General features: G+C 32.5%; 1 pseudogene across 1 annotated transcript; it reads right to left on the reverse strand.

The window, feature by feature from the left end:
- Positions 1–201: 201 nt before the first annotated feature.
- On the reverse strand, positions 202–11,005 carry LOC143546342 (putative LRR receptor-like serine/threonine-protein kinase At1g56140; annotated as a pseudogene). The gene is made up of 24 exons (XR_013137574.1): positions 10,671–11,005; positions 7,817–8,000; positions 6,793–6,864; positions 6,641–6,712; positions 6,477–6,548; positions 6,323–6,394; positions 6,171–6,241; positions 6,015–6,086; positions 5,862–5,933; positions 5,697–5,768; positions 5,297–5,368; positions 5,142–5,213; positions 4,985–5,050; positions 4,821–4,898; positions 4,695–4,739; positions 4,551–4,612; positions 4,072–4,451; positions 2,319–2,514; positions 2,111–2,251; positions 1,912–2,030; positions 1,629–1,839; positions 1,081–1,312; positions 839–989; positions 202–729 (listed from the first exon to the last, which is right to left on the reverse strand). The product of XR_013137574.1 is annotated as a putative LRR receptor-like serine/threonine-protein kinase At1g56140 (transcript).
- Between the last annotated feature and the right edge of the window lie 372 nt (positions 11,006–11,377).

The following is an 11,377-nucleotide window of genomic DNA, read 5'->3' on the forward strand; positions in this document are numbered from 1 at the left end:
TCACCCAAAAAAAAAAATTAAAATTGTAGTTGCCTATTTTCTCAATGAAAAAAAAAAGTTGACAGAAAAAATAAACTACACACTCTCAACAACCATTACAGAAATTTGAGTAAAATTTGTTACTTTCTTTTATATGGATCAAAACCATTACAAAAACAAAAATGTGACCTTATGTATGAAGTATGAACAGAAGAAAAAAACGATCATGGTAAAAAGATAAGACCATAAATTATGAACAAAAAACTGATGTGGCAAACAAATAAAACTGAAACAAAAAATTAAAAACGCAATGCCATATGAACAACAATAATCAACAATGGTAATGGTGTGTCACCGTCCTGCTCTAAGACTCCCCTCGCTTATAAAGTCGGACGATATTACGGGTGACGACATGGAGTTCACACCAGTTGAAGTAGTTGTATTTGCAGTTGATGTTGCAGTCACCATGCTTGCACTTTCAAAAGAAATAGATTCTCCATCTTCGAAATCGTTGGTAATATCATTAAAATCCCAATCCGTCAAATAACTTGGTTTTGTTGTGACAGGGGGTATTTCAGCATCACCTGAAAGCATGGCAATCACACGTGACATTGCGGGTCTTGCTGTGGGCGATCCTTGAACACATAAAAGTGCTACCCCGATCATACGAGTAGCTTCTTGTTCGTTAACAGATGACAAAGATGGATCTATGAGCTCCGCTTGTCGGTTGTTTTCGTATAGACTCCATGCCTGAAAAGTACCATAAATTCTTTTGATTGTTAATTTGTTATATATAAAATGAAAGTATGAACAGAGGACTTTTGGGCCAAAATGCATCCCCAAGGTCCAATCAACTTACCCATTGTAGGAGATACTTCTGTTCCGGGTCCACTTTCTCGTCATAGTTGGGCCGCCCACTAACAATCTCCAAACAAACAACTCCAAATCCAAAAACATCAGCCTTTGATGTTAAATGCCCACGCATTGCATACTCTGGTGCAAGATAACCACTATATACGATCCAGATTATTAATAATTAGTTAGTTAGTTAGTAAATAAATGAAAATAACATATTTCTTTAGAAAGGACAGAAGAACTCACATGGTTCCTGCAACCCGAGTGCTCATGTGGGTTTTCTTATCATCATACAATTTCGCTAATCCAAAATCTGATATTTTAGGGCATAATTCTCCATCAAGCAATATATTACTTGCTTTCACGTCCCGATGCACAATTCTAGGCCTTGATTCCTCATGAAGATAAGCAAGTCCTTTTGCGGTTCCCATGCATATATTGAACCGTGTTGACCAGTCAAGGTGCACATTCGTTTTCCCTAAAAGATATCAAGATATTTTATATGACTATAGATCACCAGAACGCTAAGATTCCCTCTTTCATAATTATTTAGAGAACTATTTTTATTCAGGATTGAGAACATGCAAGATGTGATTATAGGGGTAAAATGGGAATATTAGTCATTTCTAACTATCCATTTCTAAAACTGCACAATTATTTTGTGACGAGAGGTGCATCTGTTTTTAAAAAGGAATCAATTTGTTGTTTCCTTTTTTGGTTCTGAACATGACAAGTATAATGATATATAACTAAAATATGATCAAGGTGACAAGGTGCATAAAGATTTAACATACCAAAGAGTGCTTGATCAAGACTTTTATTTTCAAGATACTCATAAACCAAAAGTCTTCTAGAACCTTCAAGGCAAGAACCATGCAACTTCACAAGGTTCCAATGTTGTACAGCTGAAATGGTTGAAATTTCAGCTATAAACTGACTCCTACCATGGTGTGATGCTACAGACAGTTGCTTAACTGCTACTACACTTCCATCATTCAGTATACCCTGTGACATATTACAACTCATTATAACTTGTAATTAAATTACTAAACAACCAAATATCAGCTAATATCAAACCTTGTAAACAGGTCCAAAACCACCCTCTCCTAGCAAATTTGCACTACTAAAATCTGCAGTTGCGGTTTTCAGTTCCGCATAGGTATAAGTTTTTACTTTAGGCCCCATTCCAAGAATTTCTGCTAAAAATAATTAAAAATAAGGACTCTCCGCCAGAGACATAAAAGAAAATAAAATATTATGAAATTAAAATCATTACCATCTTCTTCTCCATGTTCCGACTTTTTCCTTTTCATGTACAAACCGAAAATTAACAGCAGAACGCTGATAGACATTACAGAAGCTACAATACCAATGATCATTCCGGTTTTGTTTGATTTTTTGGACTTAACTTTAAAACCTGTAATTAAAATAATTAGCAATTACAAGAGTTGTTAGCACAAATAAAACTAATGCATGTTTGGTACCAGGAGAAACTCGTATGGCAGAAATTAAAGGCCCATAATCTCCCTGTTCAGGTATGCAGCAGGTCCCTTTTCCAGCCCAAAACAAATGAATTTCAAGATAATTTTGTGCAACAAGAATATCAAATTCCTTTTCAAGAGCTCTTCCAATGCCGCCTGCCTCCTTTGATATATCAAAATCCTTCTGTATACGGTTTCCCTAGAGAAATTGACAGCTCGTCATACACAAAAATAAAACGATATTTTACTTAGAATTTAGAACATGTGCAGGTCAGGTTGGATTAAGCTGTCATACAGATTGTTCTCCATTGTATTTGTTATATATAATTAACGTCTAAATATGATTAAAAAACAATAGAGGGTTTTAGTCCCTATGGTTTGACCCAAATACCCTTTTTAGTCCATTAGGCTGGAATGTTGGATTAAGCTGTCTGCTGTCATACATATGAAAAAAAAAAGAAAAGAAAAGAAAAGAAAAGAAAAAAAAATTCGATGGTTTGGACAAGTTTCTTGCGGTTCTCAAAACCCACCATAGCTCTCAAAGTAACCCTATATATAGATAGATTGATAGATATAGGATGAGTATCATTATAGAGCTCTTATATTATTTACGAACTTTAAATAATATATATATCATATAAAAACCACTAAGATACTTGAAACTTTGCGAAAACCACTTTAAAACAAGAATTTTCTTTTTTCATTCTTATTGTACGTTATTAATCTTTGCCAAAATCAAAAAAGGAAAAAACAAAAAAAAAATATATATATATGTAATTCGCGGTATTACATGTATGTACCTCGTAAGCTATATATATATATACCCATTTATATAGGGCGGGTTTGGATCAAATACAAATGAAATTAACGTGCTAAACATGAAAATCAAGTAGAGTAATTATGTAATTACACCATAGAGTAATTATCATAGAGTAATTACATAATTACTCTACTTGTATATATAATTACTCTACTTGATTCTCACGTTTAGCACGTTAATTTCATTTGTACGTTAACCTTCCCCTATATATATATATATATAGGATCAGGATCATGAGAGAACCTTTTTAAAATTGAGAACTATGAAAACTATTTTGGACCACAAAAAACCCAAAAATAAAAAAAATCATAAAATAAAAAAAACACAAAAATCAAAAAAGTAAAAAAACCAAAATTCTTATTTTATCATCCCGGTTTCATAAAAAAAAAAAAAAAACTCGGTTCAGCTAAATTATATACACATATGTATAATATATACATATATGTACATTTACATGTTTTTTTTTGTCCACATGTGTATAATTTAAGATAAATGATACTGTACATATGTGTATATTACGTAACTAAAGATTAAATAAAATTATACATATGTGTATAATACGGCGTTTTTTTTTTTAATTTTTTTTAATGAAACCGGAATGAAATATAAGAATTTTGGTTTTTTTACTTTTTTAAAATTTTTATTATTTTTTGTTTTATGATTTTTTTAAATATTTTTTTTAAAAGTGTTTTTAGTGGTCCAAAATGGTTCTCAATTTGCAAAGGGTTCTCTTAGGATCATTACCCTATATAGGATACATATATATAGCTTCACGAGCTACATATAGCGTTTTAATTTTTTTTTACAATACCAACCTTATTATTAAAAGAAATGGAAAAAAATGATTGTTTGGTAGTAGTTTTTGGGCTTTTCAAATTAAAGGATGTTTTCGTTGGAACCTCCCTCTATATATATATACATAATTAAAGATCTAACCTGGATGTAAATATCAAAGACACGCCTCCCATGACCCGTCCAGCTGTTATTGTTTAGGTCAAAAACAGTCTCTGCAAAGAAAAGTTTTACAGTATATGGCCCGTTTACCAGCCCTAATCCATAGTATCTAAGAGAGTTCGGAGACTTTCTAGAAGTTCTAAAAAGTTCCGGATATCTCGTGTTATTGACTCGCATAGAAGTGGAAACTATATATGATGTCGTGTCGCTTTCGTCAATGGCAATGCCCCCATTGCTAACTGCCCATTTGTCTCGATTTAACTTAAAGGAAGCTGGTCCAAGTGTTGTGTCGTTCTCGGTGTCGAATAGTATTTTGTCAACGGTCATTTCTGGCCCGCCACACTTGATTGCCAAGCTGGAATCTTTAGCAAGTAACAAAAATCGTCATCAATCGTCGTGTCACCGTTAAATAGTTATTTGATAATGCATTTGACAGATGTGCAAAGATACAATGAACTCACAAGGTGTTGTGTTCTTGTTGCAAGGAAAGCCTCGTTGAAGACAGTCTAATCCTGGGAAAGTACTGCACATGGAGATGCAATTATTCATAATAATATAGAACTTTCAACATGAAATTATTGTATAAAGGATTTTTAAATGATTACTTAATGTTTGTGCTGTCAAATCTGAAGTTATTAGCCACCAAATTCCTGAAATAACAGGCAAACATTTCATATATAAAATTACAAGCCACTAAAATCCTCAAAGTTAATGAAGAGAAGTAAACATACAATTGCAGATTAGCCCTTGACCACGTTGGAGTCACCCATTGAGGGAAAGATCCCGACAGTTGATTGTAAGACAAATCACTGAAAATAAAATTTCATCAAATCATGAGAACGAAATTCTTAAAACCTTGTTTAATGAACAAAACTAATGCAAAAACACAACTTACATGTTCAGAAGATTTGGACTTTTCTCAGGAAGAAGAGAACCAGACAAACTGTTGTTTCCAAGGAATCTGACCACATTAAGAACAATAATAAACAACTTAAAGTGTGAAACAGTTAAATTAATCAGATATTGTAAGGGAAGGTTTAGTAATAACTTACAGAGATACTAGAGAGCTCATATTCATTAATGTTCGTGGAAGTGAACCATTTAAATTGTTGAAGCTTAAATCCCTACAAAATAGAATAAATAGTGAATGAAACTTAGTACTAAACATGTGAAAAGTTTATTTAATTAATACTGCATTATCACTTACATGTAAGCTAGTTTTTGCAATTGAATAATGTCTGATGGAATAGGACCAGAAACTAACGCGTTTCTTATAACTCTAGTCAAACATTAAAAAGTAGTTAGTAACTTGAATAATGAAATATACACAAGATAGACATGTGTCATTCAAGAGAGGGTAATTGTGCCTTTTTAAATTTAAAACCCTAATAAGATAGTCTTTTCAAAATTGAGACCCTGATAAAAGAATGGATTAATATTGTAATTATATAGTTACTGTAATAATACTTAGCACACTAGTTATTGAGCTCAACCCTGACCTGTTTTAACACATACAAAAATTACCCAATTTAACCCAAACCACCCGATCTCCCATTCTGCCACCTGTAATATACATCATTGCATGCCAAAGAGATTTGTGTGCTTACAAGTCAGTCAAATTCCTTAAAGTGGTGATAAAATCAAGAGATGAACTCACATTCTGCAAATCACTTATTCGCCTGTAAAATTTCAAGTAGTTGAATAACCAGAGGGAGAAATATCAAGAGAGAGAGAGTATGCATACATAAAAAGAGAGAAAGCATGTAGCTCACAAAGAGTTCAGCGAGGTTAGATTTGAAAAACTAGCTGGTATAGGACCGTCAAAATTATTCCCTTGAAGTCTCCTATAAAGTCAACCATATGCAAAATGAGAATTTTAGGATTTTGCAACTTCAAAATTGTGCATTATAACCATTCCTACTCACAGTTTCTCTAACTTTGTCCAGCTTCCTATAAATGAAGGTATCTTTCCAGAAAATGGACCATCTGAAGCCCACCTGAAAGTAAAAATAACCGACCTAAACATATATCTGGTTTTCACATTAATTTCAAAACAATGAAAATGGGACAAAAAGAAGTACATCTCACGCATTTTTGTGAGGTTGGCAAATGTGAGGGAATCTCGCCACCAAGACCACAACTGTCCAGATAGCTGCAACATTCAGTTAAGATTGTATGAATTAGCATCCAATCAAATACTACATATATCTTTCATATATTCAAAGAAACGTACAGTAGTTCCATCGTGACTACGTTTCCAAGTTCAGGGGGGAGAGTACCTGAAAATTTATTCGAACCTATAGCCCTGAAAGATACAACAGACAACTTTAACCATATGTAAAGATTCAACTCGAATTCGAAAATGATATTAAGAGGTAGGTACTCACAACATTCTTAGGTTTTTAAGGTTTGCAAGCTCCCGGGGTAGAGTACCCGTTAATTGATTGTGGTCCACTGACCTGTTAAGATCAATCAAATGAAACAAGACCAATATGAAAGTGTGTGTGCTAATTCGAATAGATAAATAAATTACTAAACATGCTACACTTACAAGAACAACATGGAAGAAAAATTTCCAAACCACCGGGGCAAGGTACCAGTTAATGCATTCTTATCAAGTTTCCTGCAGAAAAATGACTATCTGTCAACTTATTAAGACTAAAGTTTGAATTTGATTTACAAATTTTAAAGGAAAATGCATACAATTCAATGAGATAATTTAGAGCAGCAAATTCTTCAAGAATCACCCCTGGACTGCTAAGTTTATTGATTTTCCTGGATGACAAGTTTTAAGATACCAGGTTAATAAGAGATACAATTAAGACAAACTATTCAAATGGCTCATAACACTTAATAATAATACCCAATATCCATATGAGAAATTGGAATAAAGTTCAAATATAGTAGATGTGCTGTTAATCTGGCTGAAGTCATGATGATTATTAGCCAAATCTGATTCAGATTTACAAATTAACAAAGAACACATCTTTATTTGTAAATTCACAACAATGTTGATTGTGATATCATATGAGTGAATCCATCGATGTTTGTAAACGAACTGAACTTCAGTGAACCGTTCGAGAACTGTTTAAAAGCTAATTACCGAGTAGGGCCGGGGCCGAGATGTTCTAGTTAGATTGAATAGAATAATGGGTTCTAGGGTGATTTAGTTTTCTTGTTGCTTAAGTCGTGCCAACGCTATATATATCATAACTGAGTCTATAATTGAGAGTTATTGTTTTAGGGTTTTTGAGTTATATATTTCTTTGGTATAACAAAAGTGAGTTTTCTTAAATATTGCGTTGTCGTTATCGGATTACGTTAATTCCTTTGAGACCTTGACTGTTTGGCGGGAAGTTCGTTTAGTTAAATGAACGAACATGAACACATAACTCATTCATCCATTTATGTCTGTGAGTGTTCATTCGTTCGTTTATGTTTGTTAGTTTACGTTTGTTTAAGTTTGTTCGTTTATATTCATTAATATATCCATTTCACTTTTTAGGCCCGTTACAATTTAGTCTAGTTTTATTAACTTTTTAGGCTCAACAATTGTTTTGTTCACTTTTTATTGGTTTTAACTTAGTTATGCACGTTCATTTACCATTAATATAATTGTTCGTGTTCGATTGTTTGTTCAGTTAAAGTAGATGAAAGAACACCTTTGATGTCTTCAAGAAAAACAAAGTGAGAGTGAACAACTGATTCAAGAAAACAAAAGACTTACAGTCTAGTAATATGGCAAGTGGAGTTACTGTCGAAGCTACAATTACATTCGATGGCTGTATCGTTGAGATCCTGGGCGAAATATCCTCCTAGCGCTGGTCCACTGCATGGTTCTCCGCTTATGTTCCACAGGTTCCTCGGATTTGGAACATTCCATTTTTGAAATATCGTTCTTAACGCCGTCACTGTTGTACCATTGTCAAAATCAGAATATTTATTATGTACAAATATCACCTCTTTTGGTTATTGATGGATGCTAAAAGTTTCATGCATACAGTTAATGCTGTTAAAACAGACCAATACAGTTTTTTTTCATAGACAGAAAATTTATCTATTTGGGCCCTTTCTATTAGGAGTGTAAAGCAGGGTTAGAGCTCGAGCTTGCTTAACTTATCAGAGTTCAAGCTCAATCCGATCTCTAAATCTAAAGCTTGAGCTCGGCTTAATCCAGGCTCTATTTCTAAAGCTTGAAATTGGCTCGTTTATTAATGATTAATTAATTATTTATATATAGAATCATCTTTTATATGTATTTTAATTATATTTTTTTACATAAAATAATATATGTTATTGAGTCATTTTTATCATGATTTTTCACATAATAACAACTATTGTACAGATATATAATTAATACATTAAATAAAAGCTATATAAATAATAGGGTCAACTAATCTAGGAATTAGGAAACACATCCCATGCTCATACAAATACTATACTGTTTAAATTTTATATTAACGTATATAAAGAAAATATTACTAATTATGATGCATTCCGGGTTTGAATTAAATTCGCCGAATCTAATCGTAATTAAAATTTATGTTACAAGTTAATATTTGTAGCTGTTGTAGCTGAAAATCATTGCAAGTGACCAAGAGACAACCAAATTTTCCCGGAACCATTGCTAGTGGGAAACTGGGAAAGAAGAAGAAAAATGTCAAGAAAGTGTCTCCCTCGTATTTAATAACTTGAATACAAAGTCACATGGAAACTTTGAAAAAGAAAATAGAAAATAAAAATGTACTGTTTGTTCTGACCTTGAATTGGTTGTTAGTTTCTTTGTCAACTCATTTTACCAATAACAATAATAATAATAATAACAAAAAATCAAATAACAATAATAGTAACAAATATAATTGATGCTTTCGTTGCTTGGTATCTCAATTACAAAATAAATAGTTTATTATAAACTGTAATTCAAATTGAGCCACCAGTGTTTTTAATATGTATAGTATAATGTCAATGCATACAAGTGTTCTCCTAAATATATTTGTTAGTTCCATATTTTAATCCAAAATGACTTGGTAAACACGGTAGGTAAGTCTTTCAGTTATAAATTCAACAAAATACAACATGGTTATTAAAATTTATGTTACAAGTTGTTAAAACTTATAAGGTCAACCATTTTTCTGATATTATAATTTATGTTCAAGTTGTTAAATGGTCAACCATCTTTCTGATATGGTCAAAAATATATAGACATGGATATAGATGCAAAAATCAGTTCATACACCTAACAGTTCGGTTCCTAGTCAAAACCGGTTTGTGGGTGAAAATGGTTTGCGAACCCGAAAACCCAAACCTGTGGAACTGGTTCAAGACTTCAAGTTCGCTGTGGAACCGGTTTGTATAAAACAATATAGATATAAAACATATATAACATAGACAGACACATAAATACATAACATACATATATACCAAACATAAATAGATACATACACAAATAGGTTCGTGAGCATCGGTTCCAAAGCGGTGCATAAACCGGGTCCTAGTGGTCGGTTTGTGAAACCAGTTCCTGCTTGCACACTACAAACCAGTCCTAAACCTACGGTTAATTTTGGTTCAAAACCGGTTCCTATAATACCGATCCGGTTTCAGGTTCGGGTAGTAGGTTCGGTTCGACTAACCGATTTCATTATCCACCTCCATACATGAAACAGTTTATCCTATGTATATTATCTATGTTTACCTATTAACATAAAATATCTTTATAATATACAAAAATGACAAGAGTAAAAAATATAATTAATGTACAAATACACGTAGCACTTGCCCTAAAAAGATATTATCTTTATAAAAATTGTAAATTATATAGAAAATTGTAACAAAAATATCTGATTTACCCCCACATCCCATTCTTTATAGAGATATGGTTTAGAAAAGTTAGCTTTTTTTTTCTATTTATTCATGCATAAAGTCAAATCTCTATAAATTAAAAGTAATATAATAAAATAAGCTTTACGTGAGTATAATAGGATGATTTAGGTTTTTAAAAATTAAACAAATTTTAGAGAAAAAATCAGAAAAAACTGAGTTTTTTTAGTTAAATTTTATAGATAGAAATAAAGAATGAGATTCGAAAATCCTCAAGATAGTGATATGACTGATAGTCAAGACTTGTTAAAATTAAAGTCGCCGATTTTGACCAACTATTTTAACATTTACACGGTATTCTCGGGTTTAAAATACAGGAAAAAGAAATTATAAGATTGGACGGAGTAAGAAAGAAAAAAAATTATATAAATTCTCAAGTTAAAATAAAATAAAAGAAAAGAAAGTGTTAGTTAAAAAGAAAAATTTTCTTTTCTTTTCCGATCCTTAAATAAAAAACTCAAGTGTTAGATTTTGAATTGTGAAGAGTTGAAAAACAATGAATCCAGATAAGAAATTCAATTCGTGTTGTGTTACTGTTAATTAAAAGCACACACTTTCGAACTAAACAAGCCGATTAATGGAATAAAAATAAAAACCGATTGAATGATAATAAGCGATTTATGAGCTAAAATCAGATCCAAGCAGTTGAATTGTAAACTCGAATATCATATAGCAATGAGCTACGGGAGAGTTACATAACATACCTTCAGAAGGATCTGTAGTTTGAGCGTTTGATTTCTGAAATATGATGATGATGCAGAGAAGGAAGAAGATGAAATTTGGTGGTATCGACGCCGAGAATTTGAACCGGAAAACCATTGCATCTGTTGGTTTCCGATAATTGAGACGAAGACAGACAACGTGGAATTTCAATTGACAATTGAAATGAGCAAGTCAATAGAGAGGATTTATTGTGTTAATGGTTGGGACCGGTATGCGACTTTATACTTTAATGATCCATCCTATTGACTTGCCAGGTCTTTCCACCATTATTACCCATTTACTCTTTCTTCTTGGGAGCTAGTCTTGCTAAGGAAAGGTGGGGGCGGGCTGCGGGTAGTGTTTGGGTACTCCAGCACACCGCTAGCCCCAACCCACATTTCTTTTGGGTTGATGGATTCGGGTTTCGATGGCATGAGAAACTGAGAGAATGTAGCATTTTTTTTTAATGTTGGACAAAACTCTTTAGGATGATTGAAAAGAGTAACGTTATTACTTAGTGTAGCTAAGATAGTTCATTGTAAAACTTAAGTGGTGGTGAAGGATTGGTTGGTTCTTAAAGTAATTTTTTAAATTAAAAGGAGCACCTAATTTCCCCTTAATAGCATGGTTAATTAAACGAAAACGAAGACAATTAGCTAGCTAATTGGGAGATTTGAGATCCAAGAGGAGTGGATTGCATAACCTTCTT

The sequence above is a fragment of the Bidens hawaiensis genome, unplaced genomic scaffold (genome assembly GCF_021521415.1).
Source record: "Bidens hawaiensis isolate Kalapana, Puna unplaced genomic scaffold, B.hawaiensis_p1.1 tig00014334_1, whole genome shotgun sequence".
NCBI lineage: Eukaryota > Viridiplantae > Streptophyta > Magnoliopsida > Asterales > Asteraceae > Bidens > Bidens hawaiensis.